The sequence below is a fragment of the Salvelinus alpinus genome, chromosome 31 (genome assembly GCF_045679555.1).
Source record: "Salvelinus alpinus chromosome 31, SLU_Salpinus.1, whole genome shotgun sequence".
Taxonomy (NCBI): domain Eukaryota; kingdom Metazoa; phylum Chordata; class Actinopteri; order Salmoniformes; family Salmonidae; genus Salvelinus; species Salvelinus alpinus.
In genome coordinates, this window is record NC_092116.1 from 2,661,487 (window position 1) to 2,685,760 (window position 24,274).

At 42.9% G+C, this 24,274-nt stretch overlaps 1 pseudogene; it reads left to right on the forward strand.

Moving 5' to 3' along the window:
• The window catches only part of LOC139561009 (piggyBac transposable element-derived protein 4-like), a 361,845-nt pseudogene that overhangs the window by 29,146 nt on the left and 308,425 nt on the right, over positions 1 to 24,274 (forward strand).

Consider the following 24,274-nt stretch of genomic DNA (forward strand, 5'->3'; position numbering starts at 1 on the left):
GCTAAAATATTTTTTACGTTCAAACAGCTCTCCTGTGTAGTCGTGACTTGCGACATATGCCTAGTTTCCTGAATCGGGTCACACATTTGTGTGTCAACTTGCATTAAACTGTCACGTAAGATTGTAGAGAATACTGTAGGTTAGTGTGTGTGAGTATAGACAGTGACTCCTCCCAGTTCTCTAGACATGGCCTCAGGGGCAATATTAGGCCTCTCTCTCTTTCTTCTGCAGACTGATGGGCGGGATATTTGGGAAGCATTCGGCTGCAGCTCGGTACAGATGCAGCCTGGAGTGCCCAGCCCAGTCCATCCAAACACCGCACATAATATCATGAAGGACATTCCATGAAGCAAAAAGGAATGCTGCTAAGGGTTGAATATTAGGAGGGAGAGAGAAAAAGAGAGACAGGGAGAGAGACACACATTGTTAGTCTCATTGTGAGTGTTGAGATGGCATGAGAATTCCAGTGCCAACTACACAGGCCATCAGTAGCTTGGATTGCATCCAGACCCTACTACTCTGTTTCTCTCTCAACAGCTGCGTGCAAAGCAGTTAGTAGACGTGTCAGAGAGGGGAGAGACAGTCAAAACAATGAGCCCTCAAAGACCTCGAGCATACAGACTGATTAGGAAAGGAGAACAATGTGTGATGTAAAAATAATTAGATGGAATGAAGGTAACAACTCTTAGCAGCCTGCTAATTATGTAACGGAACATCTAATGAAGTGTAACCTCTACCCTAGCCCCCAGAGCTAGCAGCTAGCACTTCTCTGGCACTGCTAACCTGACACTCTTGACATTTTACTGGGAGGAATAAGAAATCAATTATTGTATGACCAATGACAGATCTGAGATCAGTAGGCCTCTATATATATATATATATATATATCATTCTAGCCTAATCAGAGACAATGGAGACTTATGTGAGCTAGGGGAAATCATAGGTATACAGTAGTTGCCATTATGAGCAATGCATGCATTTTTATTCATAACAAGAGTGCTTCAACAGTTGGTCGCACTGCTTCTGTTGCAGCACCTGGAAAAAATCTAAAGTTTTCATTTTTACAAATACTCTTATGGATATGTTTTGAAGTTGTTACACTTTATCTTGATCAGTTGGACACTCTTGAACTGTAGTAAGAATTCTGTGCTGCAATGATGAATGATATAGTAGTGTTGATTGAAAGGTTTACATTTACAATAGTGATACTCTCTGTTAACTAAACACTTTTATTCAGGGCTCTATTTTCATCGGGCGTTAAGGTGGCGCTATTGTCTAATGCACACTCTTTGGCAATTTATACTTGTAAATGCCAGCGCTTTGACATAAAACAGTAATTTAAGTGCCTTTAATATCAGCTGGCTTGTGCTGAGATGGAAGAGTGAAAATATTTGAGGTGTGTCCTTTAAAAACGTGTGCTAATTTAGCAATTTCAAGCAGCGCTACTGGTAATATTTACCGTCTTCTTTCAATCGCTAGGACCCATTTCTCAATACTTAAGTCACTTTTTCAAAACTCTTCAGAGTGAGCACAACAGCAGTCTATGTAGGCTAAACTGTGGATAATTTTTCATTGCTTTGGCACAAAATGCATTAATTTCAAATTTCATAAATTCTTTTCTCAAACACAACCACCACCACAAACTCTATGTACCTACAGGCTAATTTGCACATGTTTACATACTCTTTTCAAAACTGTGAACTTAAGTTCAAAATTGCATAAAAACAGCAATTTGCTACATTTCTACAGTAATACCGTATTGAAATATATTCCAAATCTAAAAAATGAAGGACATTCTAAAACCAAAAAACGATTATTCTGGACCAAGGACTCCTTGTTCAAGATTCTGATGGAAGCTCAGCAAAAGTAGGAACCATTTATGATGTTATTTCGTATTTCTGTGGAAAATGTTTAGTTCTATTTTCCGCCCTCATTGCAGGCGCTGTCTCGCTATAACGTAAGCTGTATGTCGTACTAAAGTTATTTTAAAAAATCTAACACGGCGATTGCATTAAAAACTAGTGTATCTTTCATTTGCTGTACAACATGTATTTTTTAGTAAAGTTTATGATGAGTTCTTTGATTAGATTAGGTGACTGTCCAAAATATCTCTGGAGAATTTTGTGCAGTTTGGCTACATATTCACATTGTAAAACCAGGATGTGTAGCTCTAAATATGCAAATTTTCGAACAAAACATATATGTATTGTGTAACATGATGTTATAGGACTGTCATCTGATGAAGTTTGTCAAGGTTAGTGAATAATTTAATATCTTTTGCTGGTTTTTCGCAATCGCTACATTTTGCTGCTGATAAATGCGTTTGTGTGGTTGGCTATTGTGGTAAGCTAATATAATGCTATATTGTGTTTTCGCTGTAAAACACTTAAAAAATCTGAAATATTGTCTGGATTCACAAGATGTTTATCTTTCATTTGCTGTACACCATGTATTTTTCATAAATGTTTTATGATGAGTATTTAATTATTTCACTTTGCTCTCTATAATTATTCCGGCTGCTTTGGTGATATTTTTTATGGTAGCAGCAAAGTAAAACTATGATTTATACCTGAAATATGCACATTTTCGAACAAAACATAGATTTATTGTATAACATGTTATAAGACTGTCATCTGATGAAGTTGTTTCTTGGTTAGTGACTAATTATATCTCTATTTGGTCGGTTTTGTGATAGCTACCTATGCGGTAAAAAAATTGTGAAAATATGCGGTTGAGTCTTTTGCTATTGTGGTTAGCTAATAGAAATACTGTCACGTTCCTGACCTATTTCTGTTAGTTTGTTGTATGTGTTAGTTGGTCAGGACGTGAGTTTGGGTGGGCATTCTATGTTGTCTGTTTCTATGTTGGTTTAAGGGTTGCCTGGTATGGCTCTCAATTAGAGGCAGGTGTTTGGCGTTCCTCTAATTGAGAGTCATATTTAGGTAGGTTGTTTCACAGTGTTCGTGGTGGGTGGTTGTCTCCTGTGTCAGTGTTTGTCGCACCATACGGGACTGTTCGGTTTGTGTTGTACATCGTCATTTTATGTGTAGGCTATTTTCCCTGTTCGTGCGTTCTCGTGTTTATGTAAGTTCGTCGTTCAGGTCTGTCTACTCCGTTTGTTGTTTTGTTAGTTTATAGTGAAGTTCGTGTTTTCGTCTTGTCTTTAATAAATATTATGTGTTCACAACCCGCTGCGCCTTGGTTCCCTCAATACTCCTCCTTTTCGGTTGAAGAGGAGGAGGACCGCCGTTACAGAACCACCCACCAATCCAGAATCAAGCAACGGTGTAAACGTAGTAAGGGACAGCGCAAGAAGGAGGAATGGACTTGGGACGATGTATTGGACGGTAAAGGTTGCTACACATGGGAGGAGATCCTGGCTGGAAGGGATCGCCTCCCATGGGAACAGCTGGAGGCACTGAGGAGAGCAGAGGCAACCGGAGAAGGGAACCGGAGTTATGAGGGGACGCGTCTAGCACGGAAGCCCGAAAAGCCCGTGAGTACCACCCAAAAATTTCTTGGGGGGGGGGGGGTTAGAGGTAGTGGGCCAAGGGCAGGTAGGAGACCTGCGCCCACTTACCAGGCTAACCGTGGAGAGCGGGAGTACGGGCAGACGCCGTGTTACGCAGTAGAGCGCACGGTGTCTCCTGTACGTGTGCATAGCCCGGTGCGGGTTATTCCACCTCCCCGCACTGGTAGGGCTAGATTGGGCATTGAGCCAGGTGTCATGAGGCCGGCTCAACGCGTCTGGTCTCCAGTGCGTCTCCTCGGGCCGGCATACATGGCACCTGCCTTACGCATGGTTTCCCCGGTTCGCCTACATAGCCCGGTGCGGGTTATTCCACCTCCCCGCACTGGTCGGGCGACCGGGAGCATTCAACCAGGTAAGGTTGGGCAGGCTCAATGCTCAAGAGAGCCAGTACGCCTGCACGGTCCGGTATTTCCGGCGCTACCTTTTCGCCCCAGCCCAGTACCACCAGTGCCTACACTACGCACCAGGTTTCCAGTGCGTCTCCAGAGCCCTGTTCCTCCTCCACGCACTTTTCCTATGGTGCGTGTATCCAGTTCGGTGCCTCCAGTTCCGACAACACGCACTAAGCCTCCTGTGCGTCTCCAGAGCCCTGTACGCACTGTTCCTTCTCCCCGTACTCGTCCTGAGGTGCGTGCACTCAGCCCGGTGCCACCAGTGCCGGTACCACGCACCAGGCCTATAGTGCGCTTTGAGAGGTCAGTGTGCCCTGTCCCTGCTCCCCGCACTAGCCTGAAGGTGCGTGTCTCCAGTCCGGTGCCTCCAGTTCCGGCACCACGTACCAGGCCTACAGTGCGTCTCAGCCGGCCAGAGTCTGCCGTCTGCCCAACGGCGCCTGAACTGTCCGTCTGCCAAGCGCCGCATGAACTGCCCGTCGGTATTGAGCCTTCAAAGCCGCCCGTCTGCCATGAGCCTGCAAAGCCGCCCGTCATTTTTAAAGTGGGTCTCGAAGCTCTGCGAGAATTCTGTGATTTTATGTGATTTTATGAAGTAACACACACTCATTTAACCCTCTGTTAATAAGTCAGTTCTTAACATAAAGACTTAAAGCTCAATATTATATAAGAGCCTACCCCAAGGAGGGTATGTGTTCACGTTCAACTTCCTATGTCAACTGGAAGTACCTTAAACTGGTGCATAGGGTCAGGTTTGAAGGGTAATAAAGGTCAGATCTTTTCAAAACTTCACTTGTGTGATTAGACAACCCTCATGAACTGTAATCAGTCATTTTTCCCAACAGATGTCAAAGAAAAGCTCTCTCACACAAACACACACACAAAAAAAGGAAGGATGGAGTGAAAACGTACGGTGCTTAAAGACACACAAAGCCTGCAACGGTATTACTATTATCTCCAGGCCGTGCCGAGTTCAACGAGATGCCCCGCTTGACCGTAGCTCGCTCGGTCTGAGCGCAGCGACCGTTACAAGAAGACAGAGCAAAATGACCCTTTGACCTCAATGTCAATTTTATTTGCTTTTGGGAGACAGAGAGAGAACCGTTAAGGTTAGAAGCACAATTTGACCTCAGGAATGTTCTTTAGGTCCTCCCGATCTGTGCAAGCCTAACCTTGACCTTGTGGCATTAACCCTTAACAGTTAAAAGAAGGTGTTTACATCAAACACTTTACAATGACATGTCTCCCCATTGGAATACATTGACTGCGCCTCTAAATTCAACCTGAAGCCTATGTGGGTTATGAATGTCTTATGAACCTGTCTTTGATGTCAGTCCATCAGGCCACCATGAGGTCTACCTGTGTCGATTCTAAGCTTCCTGGAGCAACCGGAAGTGATTAAATTCACCCTAAAAGTGTTTTGATTTACATAGCCTGCAATTGTGAAAATCACTGCATTCAAACCAGTGTAGATCAGTCAATGTTTAACATACAGACTTAAAATTCAGGATTCTGTAACAGCATACTCCATTCAAGATATGTGTTTAATTATAGCTTCCTGTGACCACCGGAAGTGCCTTAAGATGGTGTCATAGATGCAGTATTGAAGGGTTAAAAGGTCAGAACTTTTCAAAACTTCATATATGTGATTAGACAACCCTCATGAACTGTAAATCAGTCATTTCTCCCAAAAGATGTCAAAGAAAAGCTCTCAAACACACACACAGCAGGGATGGAGTGAAAAAGTACGGTGCTTAAAGACACACAAAGCCTGCAATGGCATTACTATTATCTCCAGGCCGTGCCGAGTTCAACGAGATGCCCCGCTTGACCGTAGCTCGTTCGGTCTGAGCGCAGCGACCGTTACAAGAAGACGGACACAAATGACCTTTTGACCTCAATGTCAATTGTATTTGCTTTTGGGAGACAGAGAGAGAACCGTTAAGGTTAGAAGCACAATTTCACCTCAGGAATGTTCTTAAGGTCCTCCCGATCTGTGCAAGCCTAACCTTGACCTTGTGGCATTAACCCTTAACAGTTAAAAGCGGGTGTTTACATCAAACAATTTACAATGACATGTCTCCCCATTGGAATACATTGACTGCGCCTCTAAATTCAACCTAAAGCCTATGTGGGTTATGAATGTCTTATGAACCTGTCTTTGATGTCAGTCCATCAAGTCACCATGAGGTCTACCTGTGTCGATTCTAAGCATCCTGGAGCAACCGGAAGTGGTTAAATCACCCTAAAAGTGTTTGCCATAGCCAACCTGCAGTTTGAGAGAAATAGTGCATTCAGCCCTATGTAAATCAGTCAATTTTTAACATACAGACTTAAAACTCAGGATTCTGTAACAGCATACTCCAGTGAGTGTATGTGCTCATTTATAGCTTCCTGTGACAACCGGAAGTGCCATAACTGGTGTCTAATGGGCTGTTTCGAAGGGTTAAAAATGTCAAATCTTTCCAAAACTTCATATATGTGAATAGACAACCCTCATGAACTGTAAATCAGTCCTTCATCCCATCAGATTTCAAAAAAAAAAAAAACACACCGACACAGAAATGATGGAGGGACACACTGAGGGGCTAAGAGGCAGACAGTGCCTGTAGTAGTTACTTTTGTTCCAACTTTTAAAGAACCGTCAGACCTAGAGTTCTGAAAATTTACAAACCTGTTCTAGACCTCAGGTCGATTGTGCACAGTGAATTATGTGGCTCTAGAAGGTTCTCGGATCGATAAAAAGCCTCGTGTATTTGCCATGTTTTCAATTCATTTTGACCTCAACGAAACGGACGACATTTAGAAAAGTCCCAGAGTCTCAAGACTAGGTGCGTTGAAACCGGCTCGGCCCATAGAGACAGACCCCAATAAGCCTGTTTGATTGCTCATTCAAGGGCCCCGTAGCAAGGCAATGAAAAAAGTGGAATTTCAGCACCAATTAGGGTTTTGCTCGGGCACCGAATGACCTATCGAGCCGAAACTTGGGATTCGAGGTCGCCTCACATAGGGCTAAACATAATGTGAGCACTGGACCCGCAGCTAGAACATAACTACGTATTATTTGTTTTATTATGGTTTAAATAGAAGGCGCTGTGAATTTTGGGCCTGCTCTGAAATATGTTATAGTTGGCATCTAAAGGAGTTGGAAAAAGTGAGTTTGGAGTCAGATGGTATCAGTTTGGTGTCTGGAAATATCTATTTGACTGATGGACACTGACTTGCTCGTTGACTTTTGTACATTTGCAATATGTTTCAACGGGGAGGTACCATGAGGAAAAAGCGACACGATGAAATTTCACGAAACGAGCGATGGAGAGGAACCACTATCACTGCCTGGCCATCCTGAGGTCATCAGACCGTTGACTTTTGCATTTCTAAAGTATTTAAAGAATGCCCGTTAGATTTGCAATATGATTCAACATCACATCATATTGCAAATGCCCGTTATATTTGCAATATGATGTGATGTTGAATCATATTGCAAATGTCACGTGCATTCTTTAAATACTTTAGAAATACAAAAGTCAACGTCCTGATGACCTCAGGATGGCCGGCCAGTGATAGTGGTTCCTCTCCATCGCTCGTTTCGTGAAATTTCATCATGTCGCTTTTTCCTCATGGTACCTCCCCGTTGAAACATATTGCAAATGGACAAAAGTCAGCTAGCAAGTCAACTAGCAAGTGTCAACAAAAGTCAACTAGCAAGTGTCCATCAGTCAATTACATCTTTTCAGACACCAAACTGATACCATCTGACTCCAAACTCACTTTTTACAACTCCTTTAGAAGCCAACTGTCAAATATTTCAGAGCAGGCCCAAAGTTCACAGCGCCTTCCATGAATGCACCAAAATAGCATTCTGAAATCACCACTAAAATGACATCACCATAGTCTCCAGGCCGTGCCGAGTTCAACGAGATGCCCCGCTTGACCGTAGCTCGCTCGGTCTGAGCGCAGCGACCGTTACAAGAAGATGGTCCCAAATGACCCTTTGACCTCAATGTCAATTTTATTTGCTTTTGGGAGACAGCGAGAGAACCGTTAAGGTTAGAAGCACAATTTAACCTCAGGAATGTTCTTAAGGTCCTCCCGATCTGTGCAAGCCTAACATTGACCGTGTGGCATTAACCCTTAACAGTTAAAAGAAGGTGTTTAGATCAAACAGTTTACAATGACATTTCGCCCCATAGGAATACATTGACTGCTCCTCTAAATTCAACCTGAAGCCTATGTGGGTTATGAAGGTCTTAGGAACCTGTCTTTGATAACAATCCATCAGGCCACTATGAGGTCTACCTGTGTTGATTTTAAGCTACCTGGACCAACCGGAAGTGGTTAAATCACCCTAAAAGGTGTCCTGATATACATGACTTGCAATTTTGAAAATCACTGCATTCAACCCTATGTAGATCAGTCAATTCTTAACGTATAGACTTAAAATTCAGGATTCTGTAACAGCATACCCCACTCCAGATATGTGTTTACCTATAGCTTCCTGTGCCAACCGGAAGTGCCTTAAAATGGTGTCATGGGTGCTGTTTCGAAGGGTTAAAAAAGTCAGATCTTTCCAAAACTTTAAGTGTGTGATTAGGCAACCTTCATGAACTGTAAATCAGTCATTTCTCTAAACAGATGTCAAAGAAAAGCTCTCACACACACACACAGCAGGGATGGAGTGAAAAAGTACGGTGCTTAAAGACACACAAAGCCGACAATTGAATGACCATTATCTCTAGGCCGTGCCGAGTTCAACGAGATGCCCCGCTTGACCGTAGCTCACTCGGTCTGGCCACAGCGACAGTGACAAGAAGACAGAGCAAAATGACCTTTTGACCTCAATGTCAATTTTATTTGCTTTTGGGAGACAGAGAGAGAACCGTTAAGGTTAGAAACACAATTTCACCTCAGGAATGTTCTTAAGGTCCTCCCGATCTGTGCAAGCCTAACCTTGACCTTGTGGCATTAACCCTTAACAGTGAAAACAGGTTTTTACATCTCACAGTTTACATTGACATCTCTCTCCATAGGAATACATTGACTGCACCTCTAAATTCAACCTGAAGCCTATGTGGGTTATGAAGGTCTTAGGAACCTGTCTTTGATGTCAGTCCATCAGGCCATCATAAGGTCTACCTGTGTCGATTCTAAGCTTCCTGGAGAAACCGGAAGTGGTTAAAACCACCCTAAAAGTGTTTGCAATACCCAACCTGCAGTTTGAGAGAAATAGTGCATTCAGCCCTATGTAAATCACTGAGTTCTTAATGTATAGACTTAAAACTCAGGATTCTGTAAAAGCCTACTCCAATGAGGATATGTGTTTACTGTCAGCTTCCTGTGCAAACCGGAAGTGCCATAATTGGTGTCAAAAGAGCTGTTTCGAAGGGTTAAAAAAGTTAAATATTTCCAAAACTTCATATTTGTGATTAGGCAACCTTCCTGAACTGTAAATCAGTCATTAGTCCCATCAGATTTCAAAGAAAAATTTACACACCCTAACAGAAATGGAGGGACACACTGAGGGGCTAAGAGGCAGACAGTGCCTGTGGTAGTTACTTTTGTTCCAACTTTTAACCTGTTATGGCTGCAAGGGAAATTATTGAGTAGCCAGAAAAAAGGTGCCCATTTCAAACGGCCTCGTACTCAATTCTTGCTCGTACAATATGCATATTATTTATTACCTTTGGATATAAAACACCTTCTAGTTTCTAAAACAGGTTTAATTATTTCTCTAAGTGAAACATAACTCTTTTTACAGCCCATTTTCTGGAAAAAGTGAATTTTCCAAGAAGCTATGTCTCTCTTCAAGATACTCTCTATAAAAGGCCTTGGCACTTGGGACTGTACAAACACGTCACACATCTTCCCCTGGTTGTCATGCGGAAGTGAGAGAAAAAAGGACTTGATTATCTCTGTCAGGGACTGAAAGGAACCTCTTTGAGTGATAAGTGCGCACTTTATAATTTTTTCTGGGCGCGAAGTAGGAACTGGACCGCGCTCCTGGAAAACACTCGTTATAGGTGAATATGACCTCCAGCTTCGATTTTCTTTGATACATGTCACAAAATCATCCTAAAGTATGTTTTTTCAATATACTTTAATTATATTATTGAAATTTATTCTGGACTTTAGACGTGATGCGACGCAAGAATTTTGTCAAGACGGAGAGGTTAGCATGGCATGGCCAGTGTGTCATGCTAATTCAACAGGGACATCGTTCGTTCTAGGTCCAAATGAACACGGTTCTGAACAAAGGACCCTTTGGAGAACATTCTGATGGAAAATCAACAAAGATAAGGACCCAATTTGGGATGCTTTTTCATATATCTGTCGAACTGTGCTATCGCTAGCGTTTGACTAGAATCAATGCTGCTGGGTGTTAGCTATTGTAGTAAGCTAATATAACGATATATTGTGTTTTCGCTGTAAAACACTTCAGAAATCGGAAATATTGTCTGTATTCACAAGATCTTTCTCTTTCATTAGCTATCCACCATATATTTTTCTGAAATCTTTTCTGATGTGAAATTAGAAGTAGACGTTGGTGTCTGTTTTCTCTGGCTACTGCCGTGCGATTTCTTACTGTAGCTATGATGGTAGCAGTAATGTAAAACTGATTTATAGCTAAAATATGAATTTTTTTTGAACAAAACATAGATTTATTGTGTAACATGTTATAGGACTGTCATCTGAGGGAGTTTTTTCTAGGTTATTTAGGTTAGTTCTAGGTTAGTTAGGTTGGCTTTGCATGCTAGCTGCATGCTAGCTGCATGCTACCGGTGCTGTGAAAAATATCTGTCTCTCTTTTTGTATTTGGTGGTGAGCTAACATGAATATATGTGGTGTTTTCGCTGTAAAACATTTAAAGAATCTGAAATATTGTCTGTATTCACAAGATCTTTGTCTTTCATTAGCTATCCACCATATATTTCTCTGAAATGTTTTCTGATGTGTAATAAGGTAGTTGAAGTTGGTGTCTGTATTTTCTCTGGCTACTCCCGTGCGATTTCTTACTGTAGCTATGATGGTAGCAGTAATGTAAAACTGATTTATAGCTAAAATATGCATTTTTTTTGAACAAAACATAGATTTATTGTGTAACATGTTATAGGACTGTCATCTGAGGTAGTTTTTTCTAGGTTATTTAGGTTGGTTTTAGGTTAGTTAGGTTGGCTTGTGCATGCTACTTCATCCTACTTGTGCTGTGAAAAATGTCTGTCCTCTTTTTTATTTGGTGGTGAGCTAACATAAATATATGTGGTGTTTTCTCTGTAAAACATTTAAAAAATCGGACATGTTGGCTGGATTGACAAGATGTTTATCTTTCAAATGCTGTATTGGACTTGTTAATGTGTGAAAGTTAAATATTTTACAAAAATAGATTTTGAATTTCGCGCCCTGCACTTGCAGTGGCTGTTGTCATATTGATCCCGATGTCGGGCTTGCAGCCTGAAGAAGTTAAAGAACCGTCAGACCTAGAGTTCTGAAAATTTACAAACCTGTTCTAGACCTCAGGTCGATTGTGCACGGTGAATTATGTGGCTCTAGAAGGTTCTCGGATCGATAAAAAGCCTCGTGTATTTGCCATGTTTTCAATTCATTTTGACCTCAACGAAACTGGCGACGTTTAGAAAAGTCCCAGAGTCTCAAGACTAGGTGCATTGAAACCGGCTCGGCCCATAGAGACAGACCCCAACAAGCCTGTTCGATTTTGTATTTCTAAAGTATTTAAAGTATTTAAAGAATGCACGTTAAATTTGCAATATGATTCAACACATCATATTGCAAAAGTAACAGTGTGTTATGTTTGCAATATGATTCAACACATCATATTGCAAACGTAACAGTGTGTGTTACTTTTGCAATATGATGTGTTGAATCATATTGCAAACATAACACACACTGTTACTTTTGCAATATGATGTGTTGAATCATATTGCAAATTTAACGTGCATTCTTTAAATAAACCCTATGTGGGTTATGAAAGTCTTATGAACCTGTCTTTGATAACAATCCATCAAGCCACTATGAGGTCTACCTGTGTTGATTCTAAGCTTCCTGGAGCAACCGGAAGTGGTTAAATCACCCTAAAAGTGTTTTGCCATACCCAACCAGCAGTTTGTGATATATAGTGCATTCAACCCTGTGTAAATCAGTCAGTTCTTAACGTATAGACTTAACTCAGGATTCTGTAAAAGCATACCCCGATCAGGATATGTCTTTACCTATAGCTTCCTGTGCCAACCGGAAGTGCCTTAAAATGGGGTCATAGGTGCTGTTTCGAAGGGTTAAAAAAGTCAGATCTTTCCAAAACTTTAAGTGTGTGATTAGGCAACCTTCATGAACTGTAAATCAGTCATTTCTCTAAACAGATGTCAAAGAAAAGCTCACACACACACACAAGTCCAAACTTTTCGTGCACCTGGTATTTTTTTTAGGTTACCAGATGCCCTGTTTCAAGACGGTTGAAATTGCTGTTAGGGGGCATCCCGACTTCCATACCCGCTCTGGGAGCACTATTCTATGGACAAAAATCAATGGGTGTTGGCCTGAGGGATTTATGGAGGTTTTCCAAAAAAGTCAGAAAATATTGTTTTTTTTTCGGAAAAATATTTTATGTTTTTTATTCTCGAGTCAATGGCCTGAGTGATTTATGGAGTTTTTCCCAAAAACTCGAAAAATATTCTAAGTCCAAACTTTTCGTGCACCTGGTATTTTTTTTAGGTTACCAGATGCCCTGTTTCAAGACGGTTGAAATTGCTGTTAGGGGGCATCCCGACTTCCATACCCGCTATGGGAGCACTATTCTACGGACAAAAATCAATGGGTGTTGGCCTGAGGGATTTATGGAGGTTTTCCAAAAAAGTCAGGAAATATTCTGTTTTTTTTCCGAAAAATATTTTATGTTTTTTATTCTCGAGTCAATGGGGTCTGGCCTGAGTGATTTAAGGAGGTTTCCAAAAAAAGTAAAAAAAATAATATTTTTCATGTTTTCATGTCATTTTTCAAAACGGTTTTAAATGCTTTTAGGTGTCATCCAGACGTCCATGGGAGCACTATACTACGGCCCCAAATCAATGGGTGCTGGCCTGAGTGATTTATGGAGGTTTGGGGGGTGATAAGTACAAGTAAACATTTATAAAAAATGATGATAGTAAAATGTGACTAAAGTATTTTCATACAGTTCTTATACATGTGTAATTGACGTAAAAATCGAAAGAATTTCGAAAAACGGTCCAGAAAGCACTTTTTTAAAGGGGGTGTACGTTTTTTCCAAATTTTTGACATTTTTGACTTTTGACTTTTGACTTCCTAAGAAATCACATTCCAAATGCACAAAACATATTCCTTAAGTCCAAATAAAAATGTCAAAAAAATTATGTTAATAAAATTTGACAAAAGTATTTTCATACAGTTCTTACACATGTGTAATTGACATAAAAATCAAAAGAATTTCGAAAAACGGTCCAGAAAGCACTTTTTTAAGGGGGTGATAAGTTTTTGCCAAAACTTTCAAAATTTCAAAATTTGGCTCTGGGGTCTTGACTTGCGTTACAGTAAGCCTATGAAAAATTAAGATGGAACTCACTCGCCCACTATAGGATTTTTGGGGTGTTACACAGCTCATTTACAATATGGCATTTGCCACCAACTTTGGACGAAACACCGCCGGTTGCAATGTGAAATCCCACACAATCCCATCGTGTGTATGGTTCGCTCTCTGCCAATAAGTTGCCATGTTATTTTGTACAATTGGGGGGGGGGAGTTCCCTTACCTTTGATGATCTTCATATGGTTGCACTCAGCAGACATTTATTTACTCAATAAATGTTCCTTTTGTTCGATAAAGTCTCTTTATATCCAAAAACCTCGATTTTGTTTGCGCATTTTCTTCAGTAATCCACAGGCTCAAACGAAGTCAAAACAGGCAGACAAAAAAATCCAAATTGTATCCGTAAAGTTCATAGAAATATGTCAAACAATGTTTATATTCAAGCCTCAGGTTGTTTTTAGCCTAAATAATCGATCATATTTCAACCGGACAATAACATCATCAATATGAAAGATAAACATGAAAAGCACTCTCTCGGTGGCGCGCATGAAAAAGCTCTGTGACACAGAAAAAGCTCTGTGACACTTTGGAGGTGCGCGTCCAGGAGCACGTGGCGATGCTCCACCATCTCGGCGCCGACATGGACCGCGTTGTCCAAACCATGGACCGCTGGGAGAGACAGGGAGTTCCTCCAGCGCCTACACCAGCACAACCAGGGTCTCCACTACTCGCCCCCCCTTCACCCAGTCGGTGGGATTTGTCTCCCTTTTCCCCGGGAGTACGACTGGACGGCTGCACGCTGCCAGGGTTTCCTGTTGCAGCTCGACCTCTAACTGGCAACCGTCCACCCGGCTCCTTCAGGGCGTGAGAGGGTGTCCGCCTCTCTGGGAAAGCCTTGGAGTGGGCCAACGCCGTGTGGGGAGAAGGAGATGCAGTCTACCCTCGACCACCAGCCCGAGGGTAGAGCGGCGGGTGAACTTCTCTTTCATCTGAGGCAGGGGACGAGGAGCGCCCAGGAGTTCGCCAGGGATTTTCGGACCCTGGCCGCCGGCGCGGGATGGAACGATAGGGCCCTGATCGACCACTATCGCTGCAGTTTGCGTGAGGATGTCCGTCGGGAGTTGGCCTGCAGGGACAACTCACCTTCGACCAGCTGGTAGACCTGTTCATTCGGCTGGATAAACAGCTGGCTACCCACGGACGTCGTTCTGTTGGTTCCATCCCACAGCACCGCCGCTCCGGTGCCCATGGAGCTGGGAGGTGCTGTGCACAGGGAGACTGGAGGAGGTTCCGTCTCATGCACCATCTGTGGCCACAGAAGTCACACTGCCGGTCGGTGCCGGGTTGGTTCCCTGGGGATCGAGGCAGCAGGCAGGGCACTCTGGCATCATCCCAGGTGAGCCGGCACCATTCTTACTCAGAGCCTTCTGTTGCACACATGTTATTGTATGTTACTTTCCCTTCCCCGTTCACCCCTCAGACAGTCGACCATTAGGGTCAGGGTTGATAAGGGAGGCCACCGCTACTCTGGGTACGGTGAAGCGGGGGGTCACAAGGAGAGAATCAGTCTCTTCCTCATTGACTCTCCTACGTTTCCCGTGGTGCTAGGCCTACCCTGGTTAGCTTGTCATGACCCCACTGTTTCTTGGCAACGGAGGGCTCTCACGGGAGTGCTCGGGGAGGTGTTTAGGGGTTTCCGTTGGTGCTACTACGGTGGAAAGTCCAGACCAGGTCTCCACCGTGCGCATTCCCCCTGAATATGCCGATTTGACTCTCGCCTTCTCCAAAAAGAAGGCGACTCAATTACCGCCCCATCGACGGTGTGATTGTGCGATAAATCTCTTGGTAGACGCTGCACTTCCCAGGAGTCACGTGTATCCCCTGTCACAGGCGGAGACGGCGGCTATGGAAACATATGTCTCCGAATCCCTGCGTCAGGGATACATTCGGTCCTCCACTTCACCCGCCTCAAGTTTCTTTTTTGAGAAGGAGGGAGGTCTGCGCACATGTATTGACTATGGAGGTCTAAATCAGATCACGGTGAGGTAGTTACCCGCTACCCGCTGTGGGAGCTGGATGTGGACATTGAGCTGGCGTTTCGTGCAGAGCCCGTTCCCCTCCAGTGTCCCGCTGGGCGTCTGTACGTTCCGTCTGTTGTCCGTGACCGGTTGATCTATTGGACCCACACGTCACCCTCTAGTCATCCTGCGATCGGTTGGACGGTGCGCTATTTGGTTGGAAACTACTGGTGGCCTACCTTGGCCAAGGACGTGAGGGTTTATGTTTCCTCCTGCTCGGTGTGTGCTCAGTGTAAGGCTCCTAGGCACCTGCCCAGAGGGAAGCTACACACCTTACCCATTCCACAACGGCCTTGGTCGCACCTGTCGGTGGATTTTCTTTCCGATCTCCCCCCTCACAAGGAAACACGATCCTGGTTGTTGTGGATTGGTTCTCCAAGTCCTGCCGTCTCTTCCCTCTGCCCGGTCTCCCTACAACTCTAAAGACTGCGGAGGCCTTGTTTACGCACGTCTTCCGGCACTACGGGATGCCTGAGGATATAGTGTCTGATCGAGGTCCCCAGTTCACTTTGAGGGTCTGGAAGGCGTTCATGGAACGTCTGGGGGTCTCGATCAGCCTTACCTCTGGGTTTCATCCCGGGAGTAACGGGCAGGTGGAGAGAGTGAACCAGGATGTGGGCAGTTTTCTGCGGTCGTATTGCCAGGATCGGCTGGGGGAGTGGGCAGCTTTCTTGCCCTGGGTTGAGATGGCTCAGAACTCACTCCGCCACTCCTCCACTAACCTCTCACCCTTCCAGTGCATACTGGGGTACCAGCCGGTTCTGGCTCCTTGGCATCAGAGTCAGACCGAGGCTCCTGCGGTGGACAACTGGTTCAGGCGCGCGGAGGAGACATGGGACGCCGCCCATGTTCACCTCCAGCGGACCGTGCTGGGCCAGAAAGCCAGCGCAGACCGTCACCACAGAGAGGCCCCGGTATTCGCCCCGGTATTCGCACCGGGAGACCCGAAACCTGCCCCTTAGCCTGCCCTGCCGGAAGCTGGGCCCGCGGTTTGTGGGGCCAATTAAAGTCCTGAGGAGAGTGAACGAGGTTTGTTATAGGTTACAGCTTCCCCCCGATTACCATATTAACCCCTCGTTCCATGTGTCTCTCCTCAGGCCGGTTGTGGCTGGCCCGCTCCAGGAGCCTGAGGTGCGGGAGGTTTCTCCCCTCCCTCTGGACATCGAGGGGGCCCCGGCGTACTCCGTCCGCTCCATACTGGATAGGAGGCGTCAGGAGAGTGGAGGGGTACTCTCCTCTCCGGAGGAGAGGTGCTGGGTTCCGGTGGAGGACGTGTTGGACCCTTCAATGCTGCGGGAGTTCCACCATCTCCGTCCGGATCGCCCTGCGCCTGGCCCTCCGGGTCGTCCCCGAGGCCGCCGTCAGCGTGCTGCTGGAGCCGCGCGTCAAGGGGGGGGGGGGGGGGGGGGTACTGTCACGACTTCCCCTGAAGTCGGCTCCTCTCCTTGTTTGGGCGGCGCTCGGCGGTTGGCATCTTCATTTTCCATTTGTTTTGTCTTTTTTTTCTTTCTTCTCACACCTGGTTTCAATTCCCTCATTTAATTGTTGTGTATTTAACCCTCTGTTCCCCCCATGTCTTTGTGTGGGATTGTTGATTGTAGTGCTTGTGCACCTTCCCCGGGAGCGCATGAAGGGTTATTTTGTGCCCATTTATTCTTCTTGTTCTGGATGCCGTTGGTTTTGCGTAACTTCTTATGGCTGCAGTCCCATTAACGGGATCGATATAACAGCCAGTCGAAGTGCAGGGCTCCAAATTCAAAAAACTGAAATCTCATAATTAAAATTCCTCAGACATTCATGTGTCTTATATCATTTTAAAGGTAATCTTGTTGTTAATCCCACCAAAGTGTCCTATTTCAAGTAGGCTTTTCAGCAAAAGCACTACAAACGATTATGTTAGGTCAACACAAAACCACAATAACCACAGCTATTTTTTCCAGCTAAAGATAGCTTTCACAAAAACCAGAATAGAGATAAAATTAATCACTAACCTTCGATTAGTTTCATCAGATGACACTCATAGGACTTCATGTTACACAATACATGCATGTTTTGTTTGATTAAATTCATATTTATATCAAACAATCTGAGTTTACATTGAGGCGTTAGATTCACTAATTGCAAAAACATCAAGTGACTTTGCATAGCCACATCGTTTCAACAGAAATACTCAACATAAATATAAATGATAATACAAGTAATACACCGAATTATAGATATACCTCTCCTTAATGCAACCGCTGTGTCAGATTTCAATTTTTTTTTACGGAAATATAAACCATGCAATAATCTGAGACGGAGCTCAGATGATTAGCCAAATTAGCCACCATGTTGGACTCAACAGAAACCAGAAAATACATGATAAATGTTTTCTTACCTTTGATGAATTCATCAGAATGCAGTCCTAGGAATCCCAGGTCCACAATAAATGCTTGATTTGTTCGTTCATGTCCGTTATTTATGTCAAATTAGCTACTTTCGAATTGTTTACCAAATACCCTAACCAAAGTCTCAAAGCGCGACCACTATAACGTGACGAAATGTCCAAACGTTCCGTTACAGTCAGTAGAAACATGGCAAACGATGTACTGAATCAATCTTTAGAATGTTTTTAACATACATCTTGAATAATGTTCCAACCGGAGAATTAAATCGACTTCAATTGAGAGATGGAACGGGGCTGACTCTCACGTGAACGCTTATGTTGAATGCATGGTCACCTCATGGCACCTCATACTAAAGTCTCCTTCGATCCCCCCTTCACATTAGAATCATCAGACTTAGTTCTATTGACTGTTGACATCTAGTGGAAGCCGTAGGAAGTGAAAACCCATCCATATCGCTCTGTATTTTGAATAAGAGCTTGGTTGAAAATATGGCACCCCCAGAAAAAATCCAAACAGGAAGTGTAACTTCTCAGGTTTTTGCCTGCCATATGAGTTTTGTTAATCTCACAGACTTAATTCAAACAGTTTTAGAAACTTTAGAGTGTTTTCTATCCAATACTAATAATAATATGCATATATTAGCAACTGAGACTGAGGAGCTGGCCGTAAACAAGGCACCTTTCATCCAAGCTACTCAATACTGCCCCTTCAGCCACAAGAAGTTAATAAATCTCTGGTGATTACCAAGTTCTGCTCTCCTGCGCCTGACTTCTCTGCCGTCAATTACCCACCCCGCAACAATTGTCATTCTGTATTATGTTTAATGTTTTGTGTTGAACCCAGGAAGAGTAGTTGCCGCTTTTGCAACAGCTAATGGGGATCCTAATAAAATACCCCCAAAAAGATATAAAAAATACCAAATGCCCATACTTACTCAAAGAAGAAAACAAACTCAGCATTACTGGTGAAAGCTCTTCTGGATTTTTAAGACCTTTATTATGTTTATGAATTGAAGACCTTTATTATGCCATGTAATCACACGCAATGCTCCAGTTAGCAGAACAACGCACGATTACAGCTCATATGAACTTGAGCACACCCGAAATAGATCACACATACACACACCAATAAAGAATGCCTGCTAGCTTCTATGCTAATGAAAGCAATAGGAAGGGCATGAACATTTGATCATGATCGCATTATGCAGTGATGCTGACTAGTGAGTCATTGATCATGTTATGAAGCGTCCGTAACGGTCACATCCGTTATGCTTAGAACTAGTACTGCCAAAGAGAGAAAGGAAACCAATTATACATCACCTAAGCCCTTGATGAAAGTTAGCTTTGCACATAAAGTTTGCGTACAATCATAGTAGAAACGCGTCCACAATAATAACCTTTCCTCAAACCTTTTACAGATTTGACACTGCCTGTCCAAATCAGCGTTCTATCTTTACTAGACTGTAGAATTCTATACTAGCACTCAATCTACCAAAAAGGACCAGAAACCTTCCGACTTAGTCAGAAACACAGGGGGACAGATGTCAGTACCAAAACAAATTTTGTGCCAAAAGCTATGGAATCCTGTTGACTGAAAATACTTATTTTGAGACTTTGTATCCTACTTTTTAGTAACAATATCAATCAATTTGCCAAATAGATCAGTCAAATGTAGTCTTTACTTCAAAATACACACATTCAAGGTACATTTAAAAGTAGTTTAATTAGGAAATAAGCTATTTCAGTTTTTCATGCTCAGATTGACCTTACTATGGAATTGCTCAAATAGAGAAGTGAAGACCCATAAAATGATAGATGGCCTAACATGGATCTTCATAACTAACAGGCCTATACTCTGGTACAAGGATGTAAATAATTGGCAGCACACACATACACACACACACACACACATAGACATAACGACATCAAAGGGTGGACAGTTTAAATCCCAGGTGGTGACTTTGTGCCATTAGGTTCCTGGCATCACCGCAGCGATAACCTGACGACAAGGCATCTTTGATATGGGCATCTGTTAAGCACATGAGCATCAAAAAGGACCATTAGCAAACTACATGTAATGCCATGGAGGTGACTGGTGGCAGGCCCTGTGTACAGTACAGAAGCAAAGAGGTATGCTGGGACATCAGAGGGAGGCTCTGATCTCCAGTGGGCCTCAGCTCTCTGTCAAGGACGGACATGGAGAGAGAGAGCAGTACGGCCATCGAGGAGAGGCATGCTTGTGGGCTTTCTCTCCCTCCCTCCCATCTCTTGCTCCCTTCATCCCTCACATCGCTCTCTCCATCCCTCCAGAGCACTTTGGCAAACAAATGCCAAATGATCACGCTTCTGTGAGCACCATCTGGCAGCACATGCACTTAAAGGGCTGCACTGCCTGCTCCTATAACTTCTTTCACTCCCCAGGTCCATACTGTATTATGAGTGCATTTAACATTTTTGGGGGGCAGCACAGGGGTTACAGTACAGGTTGCTACCTGTGTCTCATGTCGCCAGAACGAAACTATAAAAAATTAAGAATGAATGTCGCACATTCTAATTATATTCCCAAACATGTAAATCGGTACACTGTAGCAACCCATAAAATATTTGTGCAACTTTCTTCTTTTCGTTCTTTTTATAGTTTACACTCCATTAGTCGGCACGTCTACGAAACATTTTGCCTTCACTAGACCAGAGCACTCGTGTTATTACATTATCTCCCTTGGTGGTGTAAATGTAACACATGCGAAAACATGTTTTTGTCAGGGAACAAATATGGACTCTGTCGAGAAATCACAGACTGTTTTGTGTTACACTGTGAAAGGACCTTTGAACTTTTCCCGGCGGGAAACACGGCTTGAATTCTTTCAGATTGGACTTGGATTTTCACTCTATACTGTCAGTATGTCAGCTCTGAACTTGTTAATCTTGTTTTGCACTGAGCATCTCCAAACACATTTGGCACTAGGATGAGCTGAACAGTCTCGCCAGCCACGCTGATTATGATTAGCATCGCTGATGCTGTCCACTGAGGCTGTGAATCTGATACAGTTTAAATGTATAGCGACTTTGTATGACGAATTTGTGACTTTACTAAGCATTGTGTCTATATACGGTATACAATACATTTCCTCAAATACAACAACAGTCCAATAACCTTACTCGTTGACCTTACTCTAGGTGACTTACATGGATTCAAATGAAAAGTACATATGAATTAAGTCAATATTGAGTTTGTGTCAATATTTCATGTCTGGTTGCACTTTTCCTTTGACTGGTGAAAAGTCCTTGATATCCAATCTTATTCAGTTGTTTGGAGCCTAGAGATAAAGCTCTCAGACTGAGCAGAACAGAACATTTAAATGAAATGCAGATTGCTATCTCTGAGACAAGCCCTTCTCTCTCTCAGAGCCCCCATATTGGCAGGATGGGCAAGTAATTCAAATAAAATAGATGAACTGACAACAACTGAACTGCATAGTCTGATAACTCAATACAATTCTAGCTATGACCATTTGGAATACAGATAATGGCCAGTGGATAGAAGTGTACTTATACATCCTGATACTGGGTTGGACACACACATTGCCCACATTTCTGCACCATTGCCATCAACAGGGCTGCACTTCCACAGTGGCACATACTGTATCTGTGCTTATGTAAGGATGTGTGTCTGAGAAAGATTCATGTTTAATGTGCCTCAATTCAGAAAGCTGGGTGTAAGACGGATAGCTCTCCTTCACAGCAGAGGCATTTGTTTCATAAAAATATTTTTTTGTTGCAAGAATGCCTTCTTAAACAACAAGGTGACCCCTCAGGGATGTGTGCTTAGCTCCCTCCTGTACTCCTCTTTCACCCGCAACTGCGTGAGCACACACAACTCCATCACCATCATCAAGTTTGCTGATAACACAACGGTGGTATGCGGCGATGAGACAGCCTACAAGGACAGGGTCAGAGACTTAACAGTGTGGTGCCAGGACAACAGCCTCTCCCTCAACATCAGTAAGATCAATGGGCTGATCGTGGACTACAGGAGAAAGACGGGAAAGCATGCCCCCATCCACATCGACTGGGCTGTAGTGGAGCGGGTCAAGAGCATCAAGTTCCTTGGCGTCCACATCAATAAGGACTTAACATGGTTCACACACACCCTGACAGCACCTCTTCTCCCTCAGGAGGGCATTAGCCCATGGTTCATAAAAAGGTTCTACAGCTACACCATTGAGAGCATCTTGACTGACAGCATCAATGCTTGGTATGGAAAATGCACAGTCCTTGATTGCAAAGCGCTACAGTGGGTGTTGCGGACAGCCCAGTACATCACAGGGGCTGAGCTCCCTGCCATCTAGGACCTCTATATCAAGCAGTGTCGGAGGAAGGCCCGAAAAATTGCCAAAGACTTCAGCCACCCAAGCCATAGACTGTTCACTCTGCTACTGTCCAGCAAACAGTACCGGAGCATCGGCTCTCGGACCAACAGTCTCCGAGACAGTTCTACCCCGAAGCCATAAACATGCTAAATAGCCATATGACTACTAAATTGTTATTTAAGTGGTTACCCGGACTATCTGCATTGACCCTATCTGGCACTGACTCTATGCACACTCACAAAACTTTATATACACTACTGTTCAAAAGTTTGGGGTCACTTAGAAATGTCCTTGCTTTTGAAAGAAAAGCTAAGTTTTTGCCCATTAAAATAACATAAAATTGATCAGAAATACTGATCAGAAATGTTATGGAATATCTACATAGGCGTACAGAGTCCCATTATCAGCAACCATCACTGTGTTCCAATAGCACGTTGTGTTAGCTAATTCAGGTTTATCATTTTAAAAGACTAATTGATCATTAGAAAACCCTTTTGCAATTATGTTAGCACAGCTGAAAACTGTAATCCTGATTAAAGAAGCAATAAAACGGGCCTTATTTAGACTAGTTGAGTATCTGGAGCATCAGTATTTGTGGGTTCGATTACAGGCTCAAAATTGCCAGAAACAAAGAACTTTCTTCTGAAACTCGTCAGTCTATTCTTGTTCTGAGAAATTAAGGCTAATCCACGCGAGAAATTGCCAAGAAACTGAAGATCTTGTACAACGCTGTGTACATTTGAGTTTAGGTTTTCAGTGTAGTTGTCTAATGTTGTTGGGGATGGTTTTAATGTACTCCTTAATCGCTGTTTTAAATATAATCATTTTTCTTTAGTGTATTTTTAACAGAGCTGAGATTTACTTTGAAGTGCAAAATGTAGGAATGGGCCTACAGGTGAAATCTCTCATTGATACAGAAACAAGAGGTGTGGTTTTTTTCACAAAAGTAGTGCACTGTGCCTTTACTAGTACTGTATTAGCAGACCAGGTCTTCAGCAGGGGCGTATTTTTTTTGTTCTGCAGTAATAATAGACAACAAAATCTGGGAATATTTGGCCAAGGAAACAACATTCTGGTTGGTCTCAGGGAATGTAAAACAGTTAGGACGGGAGACATTTAAAATTGGATTAAGTGAAGCAGCAGCAAACTAATGAGCTTGAAGAGCCTTACAAGTTTGCTGAAATTACCGTATATCTTCCAGTCTAATATGGCTATTTACTTTATTTTGTAGCTATTCATCAGAAGTGCGCTTTTTGTAAGTAGATAGACCTAACTGTCCTCCAAGTTAAACTGGAATTTAGCCTGAAAATATTTCAGAAATATGATTGGTTGATTATAGGCCAATGATATTGGCCTACATCTTGAGCTGCGCAAAATATCAGATCTCAACAACAAATGGAGAAGTATTTAACATCACCGCATCCTTATGAAATACAGTACCAGTCCAAAATGTGGACAAAACTAAAAAATACTTATTTTCCACCATAATTTGCAAATAAATTCATAAAAAATCCTACAATGTGATTTTCTGGATTTTTTTTCCTCATTTTGTCTGTCATAGTTGAAGTGTACCTATGATGAAAATTACAGGCCTCTCTCATCTTTTTAAGTGGGAGAACTTGCACAATTGGTGGCTGACTAAATACGTTTTTGCCCCACTGTAGCTCCGAGTTCAGGAATGACATTCCACAGATTCTAACAGCTGTTGAACTGAGATCCAACTATTTCCATCAACAATTCCCTATTGACCACTGGTGCTCCATTTAGTATTTAGTACTCTCGTCCTCTCATCCTCTGTGTTGTGTTTATCTTCACAATATTATTATACTACCCATATTTTACATGGTAGCTATATTCAAAGAGGATTGTTTCTACAATATTCACAAACACTTTGACACAATTACAATTGAATAAAAATCTACTGTCATAAATTACATGTGGAAAAATGTATTTGAGTGAACAT